Raw genomic sequence first — 22019 nt, forward strand, 5'->3', positions numbered from 1 at the left:
CCACACAGTGCTGGCTGCCATCAAAGACCTCAACTGGAGACATGAGTCCCTGCTTCCCTGACCAGCGTGGAGGCAGAGCCCTTCAGCAGCCAAACAGGTTCCACCTTAGAGGTAGGTAAATATTACATAACATCACATTTGAACGTTGTCCAGCTGGTGCAGAGAGGACAGGGACAGGTGGGGACATGATGCAAACACACACACACACACACACAGGCAGTGGATTCCTCCCTGACAGCCTGAGAATTGAAGGCCGAGGATGGCTGAGTGGTGGAGGATGCCTGTGGTCTGACTGACAGCCTGTCTGTGGTGTCAGTGCTGGTAATGGTGATAATGAGCCATTGTTCCTCTGCAGCCTGATTCATGCAATACAAACATGAATGTAAAGCCCCCCCCCCTCTGTAGTTTAGTGTCTCAGAGCATGGGCCTGACATCAGCTGAGCTGCAGAGGAACCATGGAAAGTGTTGTTATTATCACTGGGCCTGAAAAACACGCTGTTCTCTCAGCGTAGCTCTGACGTCAGAGATGAATGGTAGCGAGGTGCAGTGATGACACAGCTGTCATTGGCTACTAGCTATACCGGAAAACAGGTGAATATTCCTTCACAATAAAAGATTAGATTATTAAGTGTTCGGTACAAAAGAATGACAATTTTGATCTGATTTTTCATTTATCTCTTACAATCTGCTAAAAAATGTTGAAGTCTATTTGTATCATCTTTTTCAATGTTCCCATTATTTGTATTTGTTTTTACTGTTTTATACTTGAGTTTCTTATTGCTTTTAATATTAATTGTTTTATTCGGTTTTAAAGGTGCCATATAAATTAAAATTATGTGATATAATAATATTATTATTAATAGCTAGAGTGTACTACTACTACTACAAATAATAACAATATTATTATTATTAGAAATAGTAGTAGTAGTAGTACTCTCCAGCTTCCCCTCACTATCCTCAAAGGATTAGCGTTCAAAGGGTCAAATGTGTATAGTATAAGTACAAGTATATATGTAATTACGTATTTTCCAGGGGTGAGCAAACAATGAGTGCAATCAGGCAGGTAACAGATAAACAGAGGATTGTTGGATGCAAATTTTAACTGAATTTAGAAGCCTGGTGGCCTGGTGAGTGATATGATCAGAAAATGTCTTACTTATACACTCTATGATACCTTTAATGTTGCGTATATGACTGCTTTATAGATCATTGACCTGAGATGTCTAATAGCCTCTGCTTCAGGTTAGATGTTTTTTGTTTTGTGTTGGGAGTTGCCATCATTTGTCTGATGTTGTGACACGGTGATCATGAGCATAATGGATATCTTGACATGAATGATACTGGACTTAGGCGGCTGTCTGTTCACTCCCTTTTGGTATAATACTGACATTTTTATAAAGCCATATTTTCAAATAAGGACAGTATTCTTTTATCCACCAATGTGAACTCTGATTAGAAATTCAGACATCTTTTATTAGACATCTGTGCGGAAAACGTTTCCTCAAGTGAAGAACGCAACAAAAACCCAAACAAAAAAACAGAGCACATAATAAATGATCATAAAAAAAATCCATGACTAATAAGAATTAGTCTCCTCTGGTTTGAGAACATGCATGTTGCAGCTTGAGCTTTAATAGTGGATGATTAATTTACTGCTTTTATTTTGAAACGTGTTTCCTGTCCCAGCTACGTTCACTTGACGTGACTCGGAGAGAGAGAGCGAGGGGGGTAGAGAGAGGGGAGGAGAGGTAGAGAGAGGTTGAGTTGACAGATTCACACGTTTACTCAGGGACACTGTCTTCGCCTTCACCATCGGTCGGTCCCGAGTGTCAAAGCGAAAAACTCTCCCCCACCCCCCCAGCTCCGGGCCCGGAGCCCCGCACTGTCCCGCATCTTGAGAGGCAGAAGAGGGGAGGAGGCGCCCAGAGGTGAGAGGGACCGTGAGCTGGAGAGAGAGAGAAAGAGAGAGAGAGAGAGAGAGCGGGAGAGAGAGAGGGGATGTGGTGGTGGTGAGGACCCGGTGATGGTCTGTGGCAAGTTAGCTCTTCTCTGGGGGACGTATCCCCATGTCTTCGTGTGTTTGTGTCTGTTTGTGTGTGTATGTATGTATGTGTGTGTGTGTGTGTGTGTGTGTGTGTGTGCGTGCGTGCGTGCGTGCGTGCGTGTGTGTGTGTTGGCGCAGGGCTGCCCCGCACCGTCCTGTTTATGTGTCTGCAGCCAGCAGGCATGTTGACAGGGGAGGGGGGCGGGGGCCGGGGTCCCATATGGGCAGCAGCACCTATGCAGTGACCGTCTCAATAACTATCCTTTCCCAGATTTAACACTACGATCACTTCATGTTGGATTGAGCTGCTACAGTAGCAAAGTGATGTGTTTATTATATCTTACTATTCCAACACCATATAATAAATACATGCAGAATCTAAACTACACACTGATACTTGGACTAGTTTTGATGAAAGGGATCATTAGTGTCCTCTTGAACATTACCTTTTGAGAAAATACCAATAATAGTATTCCACATGTATGCCTCTTATTGTGAAATTCAACCATGAACCATTTGTATATTCATGTCATATTGTATGCTATTGTCAATTTACACATATATCTTTATATAGTTATACTATATATAGTTTACTGCTACTCGGTATACTATGATGAAATTATACTCGTATTTTTATACTCATATTAATTTGGTATACCTGACCTGCCTTTATGCTTAAAACAATCTATATAGGCATTTGTATCCTATTCTATTTTAATATCTCCTGTATTATGCTAATACACAAATACACTATCCATCAAGTACATTTCTCTACAAATTATATTTGTAGATATATTAGTATAGTGTGATTAATGATGTGCATACTCATTTGATTTGATTTCATTGCCTTTTTTATTCTGTTGTCGACCTATTATCTTATTACCATGATATTCAGGTTAGGGACTGAGTTTACAGTGACTTTAACATAGTCTTACAGTAACACCATCCTAAAAGTATGATTGTATTGCACTCCTTCTTGAAAGATGCACATAATGCGTGCAAAAAGAAATACTGAATCATACAGAAAAGTTACTATATAATATTTAACATATTTTCCTATTTATCACAGTTTATAGTATAAGGTACTGTAACTCCTGTAGTATCACTTTAATATTGTTCCTGTGCAGCTTATTGTCATATTTGTTCAATATTCTATCCAGATTTCTTAGAGCAGTGGTTAAGGATCTGTAAATTGTGAGAGGTTATAAGTTAATTCTAATTAAAGGCAATACTAAAAATTCTGCTGCTCAAAAATCATGTTGATATTTCAGACTTTCTTGAATCTTTTCTTAAGTCTTTAAAACTCTGGTTAACAACTGGTGATGTGGGGTTGTTTTAAGTTGTCAGAGGATATAACTTTTTTATTTTACAATAGTACAACTAGCTATGCAAGACTTTACAAATATTACCATAGCCTTTGTCTTAAAACATTTATATTAATATCGCAATCAAATGTGTCCAGCTAATCAGGGTTTTTATTTCCTTATATTCATTATCTTGAATCTCACAGGCCGTGAGTGTAGCAGCTATTATAAAAGGTCCTTGACCTTATATGTGTCTGTGTGCTTTTGTGCGCAAACACAGACCCTACCATCTTGTAAATCAATACCTTGAACACTTACACAACCAACCTGAAAGCATGCATACACTAGTACACTACTCTACTGTACGTACACAGGGTAGAAAGATGAAACATGTTCCTGCCTGTCTTTGTAATTACAATGCTAAACTGCATTTTGCCATTTAGTGTGTTAGTTTAAAGTTTTTCTCAATTTTTCGGCAGAAGTGAGTTCACACACACACACACACACATACACACACAAACACACACACATGCTTAACCCTAACCCTAACCCTAGATCTAAAACCAAGTCTAAACCCTCAAACAGCTCATTTAATTTGTTAGGACCAGCCAAAATGTCCTCACAATGATGGTATTGAACCAAAATTGGCCCTCATTACTATAGATAGACATGCACACACACACACACACACGCTCACACACACACACACACACACACACACACACACACACACACACACACACACACACACACACACACACACACACACACACACACACACACACACACACACACACACACACACACACAGGCACCCACCCACACACACACACACACACTCTCTCTCTCTATATTCTCTCTCTCTCTCTCTCTCTCTCTCTCTCTCTCTCTCTCTCTCTCTCTCTCTCTCTCTCTCACACAATGGCTAAGTAGAGGTTTGACTGATACTACCACACCAGATCATCACCACACTATAGCCCTCATTGATCTCACCTAACCTGCTCTGTCAGCCAGACTCTAGCGTGTCAGAGCTGTGCGTGTGTGTGTCTGGATGCATCTGGGGATGTGCGTGCAGCAAATGTTTGTGTGTGTGTCCCCTTTCATGGCAGGTTTCTGAAACATCCACACCTACATGTTGTCAGTGTCGGTGATGCGAAGACTTCAGCAAAGTTGAGATGACTGTGCGTGTCTGATAGTGTGTGTGCGTTAGAGAGAGACAGAGCAGAGACAGATAGAGATGTCAGCCTCCTATAATAAGGAAAAATGACTCACTCTAGTCTCACAGGTTCAGTCCTCAAACTGAGGTTCACATAAAAAGCCCAAAGAGCTCCACAGGCTTTTATAGTTTCATTTAAGGGACCACAAACTGTTGGTGGGTCAGACGTTTTTGCGGTCTCACTGCATCTAGCTGTGTATCTAGGTGTGTTGCCTGGCAACACTTATTTGGTTTCCTGTTGTCTCTGTGAATCCAGGTGAGTAGAACACACCCAGGCGAGGATCACCTTTAAGGAATGTTCTTTGTCTGTATACTATGTGGGTTTTATTTTGGCGTCTCTGTGCTCTTGGCACGTACATGGATTCTTGGAAGAGGAATGGCATGCTTCCCCTGGAGGCGTTGTTTCATAATCATGGCTGTGAAACAAAAAATGGTATGACGACAGTAGCTTATGGTGAAAAGAGACATGTGAGCGAGGTGGCATATGAGATAAATTTGTTCGGAGTAGTAGAGTTTTGTCTACCCTCAGGAGTGACAAATTCTAAACTAGAATTAATTGAAAGAAAATATGAACTAGAATAAATTCAATTAATATCAAAACATATAAATAAATAGATAATAATCTAGAATATGACTTGATATTATGAATAAAGATTTCAAAACATAAAAAATAACATATGACAATAGACTGTGGTGATAACGAACTAGAGCTGAAAAGGTCAGTCAATTATTTGATGAATAGATTGTTAGAAGATAAATGCAATAATTTGAAGTAATTTAAACAAAATAGTTACAGATTAGTGCTGTTGGTCGCTGTTCTTGTATTTTAAAATAAAGCATACACAATTAAAAAAAAAAAATCCATTAATAGAAAATACAGATAGTGGTTAGTAGAAGCCCAAATGGTAAGCATACCTATGTATTTCTTATTTATTCTTTTAAGCTGCATTCTTGAGCCAATATATCTAATCCAACATTAACCCTATAATCAAGTAAGATATGTGTCCTCAACTCTTACTGTCTATGTACGAGTCAAACTTCCATAAGAGTGTTTTATCCAAAGTCATTGAATAGCCCCAAACATTCATATAGAACATAGAATCAACAGTATATTTGGTGAAGGCTCATGTGTTGTGTTGGAGCTAGTTCTAGTTTTAAATATGTTCAATATAAATATGTTAAATAAATTCATGTCCAAGATTTTACAATAATTGAGTATAGATTTTTAAAATTATTAATTGTCATCACTCGTTTGAAATTTAAACATAAAAATGACTTGATGTTCCCAATAGCCTCAGCTGTGCGTATTTTTGCATAGTGTCTGGTGTTGGAACTCTGTCTGCATTTACAAAGTGGGAGGAACACTTCCTCCAACTATAGTGCCAGAAAAGAATAGTAATGGTGGGAGTATGCTGTCTTAAGTGTCAGAAACTAATGTGACTCAGATTAAGCAGAATTGCCTGTGTTATATTATCAATATAAATGGGTGAATCTAGATTTCCTCTTTATCTCTTCCACCCTCAGTCAGATCAACAGTTGACTGGATGAAGCTCTGTGAGCAGTTGTTACCAACCAACAAGTGAACCTTCCTTCAAATCCCTGAGGCTACCTCGTAGAAGACTCACATCTGGTCCAGAATCTACCGAACTACCACCACAGCCCTCACCGAACTTCCACCCACTCAGGAGGAGATGGAGAACTGACCGAGGACCAGCAGGCGATGGAAGGCAGCTCCTCCCTCTCCCGTCCGCCAGCCGGCATGGCGGGGGTCAAGCGCCACCACGATGGGAAGATTGCTGGGCTGTACGACCTTGACAAGACTCTAGGCCGGGGGCACTTTGCTGTGGTCAAACTGGCTCGACATGTATTCACTGGGGAAAAGGTATGCCTGTCCATGTCTCTACATGCTTTAATGGTAGTGATGGAATGTCCTCATTTAACCAGCTAGTTCCAACACCCTGTTGAAAATTCCAGCCACTCCCTCAGAGACACATAGAGAAGAAGGGTGACTAATAACAATTTAAGTTATGTACTGAAGGTTTGAGTAGATTGATTTACAGCATGGTATTGATCTAGCTTTTTTCAATGTTTTTTATGTTCTAAAGGTCTTTCTAACATGACAAGTCCAATCACTCAATACTTCTAAGGTTCTGCTTGAGTGTTTTGATGATTATAGATATTCATCATAATTAGCAGCCACAGCAAAATAATATCTTTGCCATTGTTTCTGGCATGGGAGAGATGGTTATCATTAGCTTTCATATTTTGTCACTCGTCCAGGTTGCAGTAAAGGTGATAGACAAGACAAAGCTGGACCCGGTGGCGCGGGCTCACCTTTTCCAGGAGGTGCGATGCATGAAGATGGTGCAACACCCCAACGTGGTGCGGCTGTACGAGGTCATCGACACGGCCACAAAGCTCTACCTCATCCTGGAGCTGGGAGACGGAGGAGACATGTACGACTGCATCATGAAGCACGATGGAGGCCTCAGTGAAGAGGTGAGGGGAGCGCGGGCGTCACAGCGGCCATTCAGATTCACTGGCCTTGACTCTGTCTTTTTAACTGGCAGGTGGAAGGGTCATCCTCCCAGCAGAAGTGTCTTTAGTTCTTGAAGTCTCTTCCATCTCTAGGAGTGCTTTTTTATATCTGCACCTGAACTTTGAATTCATTGAATTCTCCTGGAAATGGACGAGAATAACTCAGAAGTACAATCTCCAGGGAAAGGAATTGAGCTGTAGGTCTCGTTTGTGTTTATATCTAGTGGCTTCTGTAAGGAGAAGATGCTGTGAAAGACAAGTAGTAAGAAGCACACCAATGCATTGTGCCTACCAATTCTTGAAAGTCAATATATTCCAAATACCAGGAAGCAAATGTTGGAAACTGAAAGCTATAAAAGGATATACACATTAGACATTCTGAAATGGTAAGTGGCGGGTTATTGACTATGGATGTACACTCACCAAGCAGTGAGGGAAACAATCAGCACGTTGAAGTTCGCTAGAAAAACGAAGATTGATGCCACTCTCCTTGCGTGTGTGTTTTAGAAGACAAAGCGGTTAGCCTAGCTAGCCTAGTCTTTAAATAGGTACCAAAAAAAAGCTTTAAAAAGAGTTAGCTAGGTGTTGAATTTGCTAACTTTACAAGCTAACAGATGCTTAGATATCCAACACCTATCAGCAACATAAGCATTGATATCATGTGGTGTTGTCGACAACCTGTTCAAAGTTTTGAGCTTTTTTATTGGTCTCAATCAACTCTTTAATTTGTGATGGGAAGCTTGTGTATAATGTTGTTTTTTTTATTGGACACACCAGCCTGCTAAATGGCCAGTATTTCTTTGGAGTACAAACAGTTTTGCCATCCACCTATTCACACAATTTTATACAGTGCATCTATGTTCAGCGCTTGTCTGTCTTAAATCATTCATACATTGCCAGCACAGTGGTCAGGGGCAATTTTGAGTCCAGTGTCTTCCCCAGTCCTAAATGACCCTATCAGCTTGTAAGAGTACATTCAAACTACAGACTGTCCAACACATCTCCAAAGCTGCCATCTTGCAAATTTCTGTGCAGCAGGGTAGCGAGGTCCCTCCAATACATGCTTGACCAAATCTGAGTCAGTCTCGGCTGTCAATCATGATTTTTACCCTGTTTTGATAATAGAAACAACTAATTGAAACAAAACTTATTCCTGAAAATGAACTTGGACATTATTGTGATAAGAACTACATAAACTGAAAGCATCTAGGAGGAAAACGTTTGCGTCGGGCATTTAGATCTTTTTGTTTGTTTCCATTCACTAGCATTGGAGGAGGTGGGATTTATGACCTGTACTGCAGCCAGACACCTATTGTTAATATAGTCTTTTATATAGTTATAGTAGTGTAATTCAAACTGACATTAGTGCAGACATGCATTGCTAACACTTTAGCCCTTTCTGTCTCTCGCTCTCAAGGTGGCCAAGTGTTTCTTTGCCCAAATTGTCCACGCCATCTCCTACTGTCACCGGCTACACGTTGTGCACAGGGACCTGAAGCCGGAAAACGTGGTGTTCTTTGAGAAGCAGGGCGTCGTCAAGCTCACCGACTTTGGCTTCAGCAACCGCTTTCACCCTGGGAAAAAACTCGCCACCTCCTGTGGTTCGCTGGCCTACTCTGCTCCTGAAATACTGCTGGGGGATGAGTACGACGCTCCCGCTGTGGGTAAGTCTGCAGAAATGACAGAGTGATTTCTTGGGTACACAGCGGGGAGATATCTTTGTTGTTTTATCAAAGTGCGTGAGATATTACAGCTTTTACCCTCAGAGGAATAGGACACCGTCTCAGTCCTTAGTCTAGACTCTAGAGTGTGCCCCCCCAGCAGCAGAACATGGTACACTGTCCTCCACTCGATATCAGCCTCATTAACTGATGCTTTCACATTCACTCACACTCTCTGCCAATATAACCTACTGAAAGCTCTGCATACACTCTGACCACACTATAACCTACAGCACTTCAGATGGACCTGGCAGGGAACTTGGCACATTAACAGCTTTTATCAGCTTGCTGATAAAAGCAGGAGGACTGCTCAAAGATCATCATGTTAGTCTAGTCAGTTTGATAATGAGACTATGATCCAACAGAATTGCACTCACACACCTGCAGTTATTTCCTGTATGCAGTTTACTTTAATTGCCACTCCTTTTCTTTCTGTGTAAAATCAAATCTGATAAGTGATCTGGCTGAAATTGATTACCTCAGCACTCTTTTCCTCTGTGTGTTTTCAGCACACACACATCTTTGCAGTGATAGTCGCCATCACCCCTACGTCTTTCAGATCGATAGCGGTCCCAATCCTTCCTGAGCCGCAGCTTATATATTGTATTAAAATGTAATGGAAAAGAAATGAAATGGAAGTGTGCAGATTGGGGATGAAAAAGGGAAAAAGAAATGGAAGGCGATCGTCAAGAGAAAAACAGACACAGCTAAAAAAAAAAGCAAGAAAAAAAAGCATCAGTCTACCCAGAACCCACTGCGTCAGAGAAAAGCACTTTCTATTTTTCTGACTGAGTGGATTTGCAGTGGCTATTTTCTTCCGTCTGCCTTAGCTCACTCTCTTTTGTGCCAAGCAGATGAGGGGAGTAATAACAGCCCTGTTTGTGTGACTGAATGTGTGTGTGTCTGTATGATGGTGTGAGTAGATGGATACGTCAGGTCACCCTTGACACACATGATAAATCAGGTGTTTGTGGATATTTTCAGTTATTATGTGTTGGTGTGCGTGTGTGTGTGTTCTTCCCTCTGGAGTGTTCATACCACCCGTGCGCTGTTGTTCATTCAGCTGAGATGATGATGTTTTGATTGCGGGGATTATCCAACCGGCCGGGATGTAATATTGTGCGATTCTATCACCAGTGTAGTTGGATGTGGTTCAGGCTGAACGGAGGCCAGCAGGCCTGGCGTCCGGGGCTCTGAGGTAACCTGGCCGGGGATAACTCTGCTACCGAGGCACCTGCAGACAGTGTGGAGGGAGCCGAGTGTTACTGGTGACGCTGCAGTTTTGCACAGAGATAAAGAGGCTGTCCTCGCTCGGCTCTTTCCGCTCAGGCCTGTTTGGAGTTTATTGCTCTTTAGAGGAAGTGCTGGAAATAATTTGAGATGAAAAGTGATCTAAAATAGAGTGGAGACTGTTTCCCCAACAGTCGGTGCTGCACAGGCAGACAGAAGGAGCCAATTAGCTGGAGCTGAACACTCAAAACTGCAAAACAGCAAAAAGAAAAAAAAAAAATCCACTTATTTATTAGTCCACGTGTTGTGGGCTTTTCCCACATGCTTATATATAAGGACTTTATCAGATGATTCTCATTATCAATAAATCCGTTTAATAATTAAATAATACACACATTTTCTTTCTGTTTAATCTTGTCTATACAATGATAAAACCCACACATTTACTCACAAGGACAAACAGAAAGCAAAGGCTTAATAGACCACTAAGAAATTACAAAAGCACTCAGTAAGAACAGGAACTGAGGAAACACTATCGCACTAATTTCAGACTAAGAGTAAAATTTAACATAACAACATAAAGAAGAAAGTGAACAGAATGAAATTTGAAATATAAAAATTAGGACAAAATAATAAAATGCTAATAAAGAATAGATGCATTAAAGTGAGTAAAATCAAGACACTAAATTCAAAAGGATATTCCAAAAACTAAAACAGGCTAAAATATAGATAAATGGAATAATAAAGTAAAAAAATATGAGTATAAAAGTATGGCCTTGTCATAAAATATAGCTCTATAATCAAATATAGCTCTGTAATAAAATATAGGACTATGGAAATGTGTATGTGAGAGGTCAGAAGCAGCACATATATTGATCCAAACAATGAATAAGATAACAAATAGTTGTTCAAAATATTAGTTTAATATTAGCTTAGTCCAAATAATAATTTAATCAAGCAAACATTTTAACTCTAATCAGTCACACTTCAGAATGTACCATTATGGTGTTTAGGGACCTATTGGGCACGTCATTTACCAGTGGAGACTAGAATGAAATAAATGCTTAAAGGGCAAAACGTTATTTAGTTTAAAGACAAAATAACCACACAAAATACATTTTATTTTTAATGCAAAAGAGATAAATAAAATAAATTGCAGATTTAACTCACTGCAAACATTTTTGGGAGCAGATGATGGACTAATTCAAGCTCTGAAAAGATGCCGGACTCCTGTTTGTGCTTCTGATGCTATGCAGCGTGGGCTCCCCTTTCCTGTTCCCTGTAAATAGAAAGTTAAATATAGATTCATGCTTCCTCTTCAAACACAGGCTGCAACCAAATAAGCAACTTACCCAATAGCAATCACTAAGAACACATCCTGAGCTGATTCATGCATAATTCAGAGCATATCTGTGCATAATGAACATGCACAAGTGGAGGATTTTTGTTGTTGCATAATGATGCTGAACTCGCCCCACTGAGCCTGGAGGTTAACAGTGGCGAGACACGAGGGAGGGGCTGTCGGTTATCTCAGGGATGCAATTGGGGTCACAATGCAACGCAGGGCAGCAAAAAGGGATGTTTACACTCGCAGCTGTCAACACTAAGTAGCCAGCGTCATTAGCCCAAGTGATGCTAATGTGCAGTGATGTGAATGGTGTTATCCATGTGTCAGCCATCTGGTTTATAAATAAAGTTATCGAGGAAGGAAGTTTGCCGGATTGCTGACGCAAGTAATGAGGGAGCAGGGTCGAGGTTGCTAGGATACGTTGGCGAGGGGTAAGATGGTGGTGGGGACTGCAGCCGTGTTTGCTGCCTCCATCAGCATTATGAAACGCTGCTTCCTTCACAGCCTCACAGCAATAAATACTCACCACCCACAGTAAACTGGCACTTTTACTTTACCAGATTGAAATCTCCAGCGTTTCCTGGCAAACTCAAGCGATATGAAGTAAATCATCAAGGGGTGATGTGGCCGACGAACCCACAACGGCCAACATTTTGGGGCTTAAGGTTTAGGCAGCAAATATTTGGGCCAAGACTCTGTCCTACCTTTGCTGTACACGGTTTACACTGCGACTTTTATCACACAAGTCGGACCTTAGCCTAAGTCCACACAAAACGAAATCAAGAATACATGGGTTAATAATCTCTATCTTTAAGTCCTTTCTAAAGGTGTGTGTTCAGCCTCTTATGTCTTCACACAATCTTTATTTGTGGGCAAACAAAGCTGTTCAAAAAGGATTGGTCAAACTAGAAACAGAAACAAGAGGGCATTCAGCCCCGAAATATTGTCCCTCACTCACAGATTCTGTATATTAACAGGTAGAATGTGTTTTATAGAGATTAAACATTGCCCAACTCTACAGTTTACAACCATCTCTTTTGGAGCCATTTAGCATTTTTAGCTAACTGGTTTGATTTAAAGGCCTGCAGCTTTAAGTTTTTAGTTCCTTCTCACTACTCTCATTAGCCTCTAGCTACTGGCAGCTATTTTCTGAGCAAGAAGAGGTTTGATGACCTGCCTGTTCCGCTTTGAACATTTAGCCCATAGTTAGAGCGTCAATTGAAATTTTTCCGATTGAGATCAAATATAAGGAAATGGTGGTGTATTGTTATGAGAGGCCTCCCTAACATTATCAGATCAGAGAGACATTCTTTAAATATCAGCTTTTGCTAATACACTTCCTGTTGTAATGCTCTGCTAGAGAATTTGTCCATTACAGTTTTATGATGCATAGGGTTAGGTAGTACCCCCAAATAAACATTTGATTAGATAATTTAATGTGAACCTTCCCAGGATTCAAATAATTAAATCTTAAAAATTGGAGAGATTTTGATATAAAACCACACTCGTGATTTTTTAACATATCTGGCATATACATAGATATATATATTGAACCATAGGAGCATAGGATTAGAATGTTGTAATGTGTTTTATATTTAGTTTAGTTTTTTTTGTACAGAAGTGGCACCCTGTAAATCAGTTGACTTTTGCTGAAACGTGGAAGAATACATTCCTAACCCTAACCCTTTCTTAAAGGAACGGTGAACTGCAGTGCTGTGCGTTTCCAGCCCTGTCTCTCTGCTTGTCCTCAGCACATGAGAGCAGAATGTGTGTCAGTGGAGCATCCTGATGTCCAGTGCCGGGGGTGAAAGCCTAGAGCAAAAAAGTTGCTATTTGATATGGTTAATCGGACCAAGAGAACAAATTAGCATTTGTAGGCTGTGAGGGATGAACACGTGTTTATGTGCCGCTGGCGGCAGGCAGCTAGACAGATGCGTCCTAAGCTAGTACATATTTATGGAAATGTCTCTGATCGAATTTGATTCATGCTTCATTTGAACTCTGGGGGAGTTGGCTCTTGTTTTCTCTATCTAGGTCACTAAGCAGAAAGGACATACGTGCTTTACTCTCTTGGTCTGCCATCTTTGCTTTTATCACCTCTGTGGCTGCCTTCCTTTACAAAAACCTCACAATTTATTCACTAATTATTTGAACGTGGGGATTTTATTGTATAAACAAAAACTCGCTGTGTCTTGCAGATATATGGAGTCTGGGGGTGATCCTGTTCATGCTGGTCTGTGGTCAGCCCCCCTTCCAGGAGGCCAACGACAGCGAGACGCTCACTATGATCATGGACTGTAAATACACAGTGCCTCCGCACATCTCCCATGCATGCAGCGAGTGAGTAGCACGCACGCACGCATCCCCACGCAGAGATGGACAGAGAACTTTGCAGGTGCTGCATATTTCATGTTTGTAGACGTGTGAAGGAGAAGGAAGCGAGGTCTCTTCTCCTCTGCTGCTCCTCGTCCTGCTTTCACTCAGTGCTGCAGTCAGCCGCACCACCGTAGATGCAGCGCTGCGTTAAGTGTATCTAATGCACCCTTTAAAATCGGCCCTCTATTTTTAACATTGTGAGGGGTTTAACGATGCATCAGAGCAGAGCCGGAGAAAAAAAGCTGCTGAATAGAATTTGAATGGCTGTAGCTTTGGACATCATTTGGTTCTAATGTATTCCAAATATGAACCTTATTCCTATGTTGTTTGTTTGCATATTTGAACAAAGGGACACTTGTGTACTGTAGCTCCACCTTAAATCTACTGTAACTACAAATGTGGGGTTTCTATCTGAATTCAACTTGATTATCCCAAGGGAGGGTTCACTGTTCTGTATTTTTGCATCAAAGCAAAGACTAATAATAATAGTATTCAACTATTTCAGCTGCTGAGTGTTTATATTTTGTATAGTATGACTTGATGTGTCTTCAGTTTGTCTATAATATTAATCTCCGCTGTCACTCCCTCCAGTCTTATAGGCCATATGCTGCAGAGGGACCCCAAGAAACGAGCGACCCTAGAGCAGATCGAGGCCCACGAATGGCTCCAAGGTGTGGACCCCTCTCCTGCCACCAAGCTGTCCACTCCTCTGGTGTCCCATCGCAGCCTGTCGGAAGAGGAGCACGGCTCCATCATTCAACGCATGGTGCTTGGCGGCATCACGGACCGTGACACAATAACTGAGTATGTGTCCCTTTATCGCACATACACATTCATAAATTAAGATACGGGTATTCTTTCCTATATAGTCACCCTAATCCAAAATGTATCATGGTTCAGAAGCCCAAACGAAGTTGAATTGAATGTCATGAACAGTTTCATTGCCATACAAGCTGGCAATCTTTCCGGACTGGTTGCCATGTCAAATTGATTTCCACACCCTGTCACTTCCTTTTAACTCAAGGTCAGCATTTGGTGCTGATCTGTTTGATGTGTGTGTGTGTGTGTGTGTGTGTGTGTGTGTGTGTGTGTGTGTGTGTGTGTGTGTGTGTGTGTGCGTGTGTGTGTGTGTGTGTGCACTTGTGCAAATTAAAAACTGATTTCTCTCGCTCTCCAATCATTTCAGGGCTCTGGAGTCGGCAAGAGAAGGAGCAACACAGTCAGACACGATCACCCAGCCCCAGCAAAGCCCAGTTCAGGTACATACACACACTGATACTTCTGTATTCTCTAACCTCCTACCCTAACCTCAGCCATAACTTAATGCCTTACCCCAACATCTGCTCTAATTCAAACCTTTAGCTATTTTTATATTCTAACCTAAACCTTAAAACCCTCAAACTCTCAAACGCAGACTGGATGCGTCAGTGGTGCGTGTGTTGCGGAGAGTCTTGCCTTTCATTTCGGTGGCCATGTTATCAGGTTAGAGCGTTCACACTGCCGGCGTTAGCGGAGCTGCTGAGAATCGGTGTCTCATCTATTTTCCCCATGTGCTGCGCATGGTTCACAGCAAAATAGTTTTAATGTTCACAGTTTTAATGTCGAATATGTCACAAGTTTCAACAAATTGTTATTGCAGGATAGGAAGACGCATGCTGTAGTGTCCTGGCATTTAGTTGAGGACAGAGCCAGACCTATATTCAAGGACGCAGCAGATCAACAACACAGACGCTGTGATCTGCACACGCACTCACTGTGGTTCAGGCGCTAACCCTCAATGTCTTTATTCTAAATCTGGTGCACACAAAGATAGAAGTACTAGCACACACACAAACCTGTATTGACAGAGTGCTGTCGCTGCACTGCTGTGTGTCAATCTCCTAAAACGCAGGTTTGACAGAAGATGGACAGATGGAGCTTTCTGCCATTCTCGGCAGAGAGTGAAGGACAGACTCAGAATAGAAGAGAGGAGGTTGTAAGTCGACTGAGTAAAAATATAAAAAACAATATCTTGAGACAAGACAGCAAATGTCCATATTATATTATGTCCATATTATATTGAATGACAGCATTCTAAGATATACACTTGTTTGAATAAGCAGCAGCACAGCTTTATTTTGAGAGTTTCTTCACAGAAATGAAGTAGCGACAGGCTAAGGGTGAACCAGATAGCTGTGAAAACACGGATGGTAAACTGTAGCACATCTCAAAATATAATTATATGACTTTCACTATCTGCTCTGTATTCTGCAACACAGACCTTACTTCCTCTCTTTTGCCACATGTTTTGCAAAACAAGCCGGACCGACCCACTTTAATTAGCCCAGAAAAAGAAATTCATGTAATTTCATGTAAATTCACTGGTCAAATTTGCAGCTTTGAAACAACTGTTGCAGATCATTTTTCACCCTGTGCATCGACTGAAGGGTCACGTGACCATCACATTTGTCAAGTTTCCTGTGATGAAGGATTGATAGTGGATAGATGGATAGGAAACAGTGCTTTCATTAAATATTCCTATTCTAAAGTAGCATATATTAAAAACTAAATACATATTGTGCTCTCAGTGAAAGAAATAGCTTAACATTTTGGTCAAAAAATATTCATTCTGTTTGTTAGATGAAAAAATTGAAATATGTCAGCCAATTAGCTTAGTTTAGAATAAAGACTAGAATCACTATTTACCCTTTTAAATCCTGGAACCCCCCCCCCCCTGAAATCTGAACATATAAACACAGCCACATTTATTAATGTGGCTAATTTAGCTTAATTGTGTTTTCTGTGTTTAATACCCCATAGGCAGTCCTGGCCAACAAGAGTGGATGTTCACCAGGATGTCAGTGATGGCTTAGGGGGTCCGTCTATCTCCCACCCTGGGGGGCCACAGTCCCCAGCTCGTAGTGCTGAGAGCCTCCACAAAGGCCCCAGGCCCAAAACGGCTCTGCTGGACCTCAACCAGCGGCAGGACATCCGCTCTCCTGCATTACACCAGCTGCAGCCTGCACGACAGAACCCAGAGAGGGGGCTCAGGCCTCTGGCAAAGCCCCACTCCAACCCCATCAGGCTGAGCTCTCTGACCTCAGTGGGCCCTTCCAAACCCCGCAGCCCCAGTCTATTTAGCGTGGAAGAGGATGAGGAGGAAGACAGGGACGAGGACAAATATTCATCCCTCTCTGCACTGCCTACTCAGGTGGTGCTTCGCAGCAAAGCCTCCTCCTCTTCAGCGTCCTCTGGTAACCGTCTGGCATCGCGTATGAGCGCTCCGGTCCTGAACCAGATCCACGAGGAGGTTAAAGAGGATGAGGAAGAGGAGGAGGAGGAGGGGGGGAGAAAACTGCACGGACTCGGACTGCCCAAACCTAGCCTCAGCCTCAGTTTGAATTCTCGAATATCATCGCCGTCAACACTCATGTCCTCTCCCATAACCGTAATGGCACCAGTTGCCACTTTCACCCCCACATCAGAGACAAGTGATGAAGATACAGACACTCACCACATTGTGGACACGGAAAGTGTGGGCGGACATGGGGATGAGAGAGAAGGGAGGAAAGAGGGTAAAGAGAAAAGGGTTTCAGGGCAGGGCAGTCCCTCCAACTGTGCCAGTCCTGGATCCGGCCAAGGCAAAGGCACAGCCAAAGCCCCCAGTGGCTTGGTGGAGAGCCTCAAGCTGATGAGCCTGTGTCTGAGCTCTCAATTCCATAATCTGACGGGAGGAGGAGGTGTCGTCGGGGGTGGCAGTGCAGTGGGTGTTGGGGGAGACAACCAGGACCGTCCCATGTGGAGGATGTGCATGGGTGGCTCCACAGGTAGCCTGGATAAGGTCTCTCTCCTGGGCGGCCCCTCACCCAGAGGGAACCTCTACCAGCAGCCGCCGCTGGGCGACGTGTTGGCCGACCCGCTGCTGGAGGGACCCACCCTGAGGCTGGGAGAGCTGGACCTGGCCAGGGAGAACCACAGGAACATGAAGAACCGCGTGCTGCAGATGCCTCTGAGCGACAAGACTCTGTCCGTCAACATCCACCGGAGTCCCAAGGAGGGTCTGCTCTGCACCCCCACCCCACACAGCTGCTGCCAGGTCATCTAGAGCAGGGAGAGGGCGCTCCGTCAGCTGCTGCACCTCCACACTCCACCGACATCCTGCTTTTGTTTCAGTCATGTCAGCACCGGCTCACGACGTAACGTTATTTATACATTTAGCATTGTTTCCCTTTGTTTAACACTTGCGGTGGACGACTGGGAGAAAGTCCAAAAGTCGACCTTGCACATTTAGAGACACCAAAAAGTCTCCATGGAGGAGACTGGGTGCCATGCCAAGTATGTGAAGCACTTTAGGCAGATTTAACGAGACACTGAGGGGACATTTTATGCTGCTGGTGTTTAAATGGGAGACATTAAAACTGGATAGGGAAGCTGCTCACATCTCTGCTCCCACACACTTGTATATACTGTACGTACACCACATTCACACTTACATCACTCCAATAAGCTGATGAAAAGGGAAAGCTGGTGACTCTTTAGTGTCATGTTACATATCGTATTCTGTTGTACTTTGACGCTGTTTTTTTAAACGTAATTTTTTTAATTATATTTTGAGACAATCATTTTACCAGATTTGTTTTGTATTTTCCGACTGAAAGAATTAAGTTATGACTGTGTTTTCATTCCGATGAGGACAGACAACAGGGTGAAAACGGACAGCAGCACTTGAGCGAGACAGCGGCACACAGTATTTTGTAACGTATCACTGTTTTATTTTTCTATCTCGAACGTGCTCGGCAGAAAGAAAGCGCACACTCACGTGTCAAGTCTCTGCGGTCACACGGCAGAGGTTGTACATATGTTAATAACCTCCTAGCAGTACTCTGTATCTGTAGTATTGACTGTGAAGTTGTATTGCAGTAGAAACCTGAATACTAGATCCTTTAAAACACCATTATCCTTCACCCCTACTGAATATGCAAGGTTTTGGTTTAGCCCACTGCTTAACTATTTGATGGTTGAAAATTAACATTAAAGCAGATTTAAAATTGATACCTAAGTAAACCATTACACGTGTAGTGGCAGCTCTTTAAATTCCAGTTGGCCCTCAGATCATGATCAGTGGTAGGATCAGGCTAATTTCTGGGTGTAACCCAAACCTTGTACATCCCGTAGCTTTACAGGATCACGGTAGCCACTGTTGTAGCGTACGCCGAGACTAAAAGAACACAGGGGCGTCAACAGAACACAACCGCACCATCCCTCCAAGTATCGCTCTGTGTAACTGGATGTGTGACCCCACCCTAGTGGCATATATAACTCGACAGTGCATGTGTTTTTGCTGTAGCAACCTTATTCTTAAACCCACCGAGGTCAAGCCACCTGCTGTATCTACCTAAGCAACCGATTCAAATGGTCACTTTACTGTAGCCTCACAGCAATACCAGCGACTGCAAAATGTACAACAACAAAAAATGGATGTGCCATAAAATCTGTCTTGAGCATATTGTACTGTATGTACTGTATATGATAGAGATCTATTAAAATAAAATGATGTGAATGCAGTGCACCTCCATTTTTATTTTACTGACCCATCTTTGTACAGGTCTGTTCACACGTTTAGAGGCAGGAAGGTGAGGCACTTTTAGAAAAGTATTATTGCTATTATCTCTTGTGCGGCCTTATTTCCAGCCTGAGTGATTTTAAAAAAGGGGTCTGGAAAATGAATTATCTTTCATTGCATTCTCCGACCATGCCAGTTAGCACCATTGATTCCTTGAATCTCTCATTGAATTGATTTGTTTGACCGTGCAAGTAATAACCATTGAGCGGAAGGTGACTTGATAATCATGAGAACTGACAGTGTTAAAATAAAATTATCTTTAAATACCCCAAAGTAATGTACAAATTTGGGTTGTAGGCTAGTTCATAATGTGCATATTCTGTCTGACGATATAATCAGAGATTTTTGTTTGTCTTCTATGATATCTGTAAACAGAAAACTGGGGTATTGTAGAGAGAGGATTATTTCTGAAGACGAGACTTCTGTGTGCATTGCCAGCTCTCTCATTGTGTTTATTTTCCTGAATGGTCTCATAGCTCCTCCCCTGAAACACTGCAGGGAGTTGTAATCTCTGCAACATCTGGGCTACTGTTCCACATCAGCCAGCTGGTGGGAAATCAGATCAGACCAGATCAGCTCGAGGGTCGACGCATGAATGTTACCATGTGACCCGCCAGCTTACGCACTCGCATGGACTCACACACACAAGGGATGCAAGTGCACGGACAGGGGCACACATGCCATGTAGGATAACCAACACACAAAGCGAGCAGGTGACAAGGTTGTGGTGGTTTCCAAAAAGTGAATATACCACTGAGGACAGGGAGTCAGAGAGGCTGTCACATGTTTAGTACATTTTGCAATATTTACAATATACATGACAAGGATGTGCTGAGGTGTAGGCAGCCCTGTGAGCTCAGATTAGTTTCTGTTGTTGTTCCAGTAGATGCAGTGTGGTACAGACATCACATCATCTTCTTCTGGCAGGTCAGTGTGTTACAGGAGCGGCTGTGCATCAGGAGGTAGAGCGGGTCCTCCACTAGCCGGTCTTCTGGTTGGTTGGTGGTTGGATCCCAGGGTCCTTCCTTCCATTCCAGGTGCCGAGGTGTCCTTGGGCAGGACCATAGATCACAAAGTCTCCCCTTGGGGCTGTGCTTGCAGCTTGTTAGCGATGTGTGATAGAGACAGAGCTGCTCATAGATAGGAAAAACTATACTGTAAAGGGCTTTGCTCTCAAAAAGCTCCATATAAATACAGACCATTTACCATTTACTCAAACCTTTTACTCACATTTGTACTGACTAGTATAAAATATGGTTAAATTATTTCGCAGTATTCTTGACCCAAGGTTTGACCCAGTTGTCGACCCCTGCTTGAGTTTATATTTGTCCAAATCCCTCCAAATTCAACACTGCACTTCCACTTCATATTTAGCTAAAACGCTTTAAAACCCCACTGTACTCAGAGAGTGTGAACATGGTGGAGCATCTTCCTCAGGAAACACTTTTCTAAATGACTCCTACATGTGTGAATGAGTGACTGTTTCCTTACATGTTTGCCATGTCAGCTTTTGTCCTTCTGCCCCTCAGTGACCAAAAAAGGAATTACTACATCGAAACAACCACAGTGTTATCCGCTAAAATATAGTGTAGACGTTGGATTATAGTGACTCCCAACTGTGCTTTAAGCTGCTTCAATCACTTTCTCCTCAATGAGGGGACAGAAAAACAAGCTGACACAGCCACCAGCGTACAGTAGGTCCAGTTTAAAAGCTTTTTAGCAGACACAGCTGACAGTGAGCAGCATCAGTATTCATGTTAACTCTTAAGGAATGCGTGTAGCTGCATGCTTTGTGAGGTAGTTGCTATCTTTGCCTATTGGCTGCTGGACAGGACTTTTCCATTGAAATTTTGGTCTAGCTCTTCCTCTGGTTTTGAATATACATAATAATAATAAACTGTCATAAATAAACCCATCAGTCTTATTCCACTTGGTTCCTGGGATTTTTATTGTATGGTCCTGTAGGATATGGTTGGCCTGTGTTCTTCATCTGTTTTCAGAGACAGACTGAAGGATGTATCTGTCAGCAGAGCATCTAGTCAGGGACGCTGAATGTTAAAGCAGATCTCCTGCCACCAGGCTGTCAGCAGAGCACGTACACATGCACACACACACACACACACACACACACACACACACACACACACACACACACACACACAAAATGCTTAACCCTAACCCTAAAGCCTAGTCTTAACCCCCAAACATTCCATTAAAGGGGGTTCACTAAGTGAGGACCGGCCAAAATGTCCTCATTCCGTTGGTTGTAGGCTCAAACTGATCCTCACAAAGACAGCTGTACAAGAACACACACGCACACACACACACACACACACACACACACACACACACACACACACACACACACATACTACACTCCTGTTACTTTAAAACACACGCCTGTTAACCTGTCATTGAGGAGCGGATGCTCTATTTGTGTGCATGTGTACATTTGATTTTGCTGAAGGCCGATCGTTCAGCTACTGAAACTGCAGAGTGAAACCGAGGACTGCCAGAGATAGCAGGCAGGAGAGAGAGTGACACTTAAAGAGACAGAGAGAGAGAGAAGTCAGATGTTCATCAGCTGTGACAGTCTGGGAAAAGGCAAACAGGGGAGGGCAGACGTAAAAAAAAAAAAGA

At 42.5% G+C, this 22019-nt stretch overlaps 1 pseudogene; it reads left to right on the top strand.

The window, feature by feature from the left end:
- The first annotated feature begins 1748 nt into the window (after positions 1–1748).
- On the top strand, positions 1749–19320 carry LOC133025905 (SNF-related serine/threonine-protein kinase-like; annotated as a pseudogene).
- Positions 19321–22019: the final 2699 nt, after the last annotated feature.

Source organism: Limanda limanda, chromosome 19 (assembly GCF_963576545.1).
Source record: "Limanda limanda chromosome 19, fLimLim1.1, whole genome shotgun sequence".
NCBI lineage: Eukaryota > Metazoa > Chordata > Actinopteri > Pleuronectiformes > Pleuronectidae > Limanda > Limanda limanda.